Source organism: Hemibagrus wyckioides, unplaced genomic scaffold (assembly GCF_019097595.1).
Source record: "Hemibagrus wyckioides isolate EC202008001 unplaced genomic scaffold, SWU_Hwy_1.0 Contig8, whole genome shotgun sequence".
Lineage (NCBI taxonomy): Eukaryota > Metazoa > Chordata > Actinopteri > Siluriformes > Bagridae > Hemibagrus > Hemibagrus wyckioides.
In genome coordinates, this window is record NW_026690810.1 from 152,434 (window position 1) to 153,378 (window position 945).

General features: G+C 51.7%; 1 non-coding gene across 1 annotated transcript; it reads left to right on the forward strand.

The window, feature by feature from the left end:
* Positions 1-274: 274 nt before the first annotated feature.
* trnar-acg (transfer RNA arginine (anticodon ACG)) lies at positions 275-347 on the forward strand. Its single transcript has one exon. It is a non-coding gene; the product is annotated as a tRNA-Arg (tRNA).
* The last annotated feature ends 598 nt before the right edge of the window (positions 348-945 follow it).

Here is a 945-nt window from a genome sequence, read left to right on the forward strand (position 1 = left end):
ATCAAAAGCCACTGCACCAGGCCAGAGGGGCGCCAGAACCCATATCACAACATGTAGCAGCTCCTTTTACCTGCCGGCCCAGGTGTGTGGGGTGCCGTGATCGTATAGTGGTTAGTACTCTGTGTTGTGGCTGCAGCAACCCCGGTTTGAATCCGGGTCACGGTATTAGCTTTTCCACATCACCGCTGAACGCTAGGCATGGCTTTTGACCTCTGGCCGTTTGTCACTTGAAAAGCATAAACAGGTAGGACCCTGCTCCCCTTAAAACTCACATGGGCCAGTGGCGCAATGGATAACGTGTCTGACTACGGATCAGAAGATTCTAGGTTCGACTCCTGGCTGGCTCGGCTGCCTTTTAAGAGCCCAGAGGTGTGCCACAAACTCCAGCTGCCGAATTGCTGGCAGAGTAACACCTCCCACAATCCCTGAAATGCGGAGAGTCCTGTACTGGGAGGTACGCTGGCTTTCTGCATCAGGAACACCAGCTCACGCTCTGTCTAGCGGCTGATCTTCCACTGGAGTGACAGCTTGAGTAGCTGGATGTTCGGTCAGCGCTGGCCAATTTTGTGCTCTGCAATGCAAGGTCCCCATGCAAAGCTCTGGATGATACCTCGCTGGAAATCAAACTGCTTGGTGGTCGAGTAAAACACCGATCTCAACGCTCCTGGGGAGACCTCCCATATGGTCTAGCGGTCAGGAATCCTGGTTTTCACCCAGGTGGCCCGGGTTTGACTCCCAGTATGGGAACGTGACTTTATTGGATTGCTTGCAGAGCTGGCAAGAAGTTCACCAAATCACTCAGTTAATAACGGCCGGGAACGCTTCCTCAACGGAAACCAAAAACGATCACTGATTGCAGCCAGCAGCATGTTGGTGTTGTGTTCATTTCGATTCACAGCGCAAAACGTTACATAACTGATTTGTCATCACTTATTTATTTGTAGG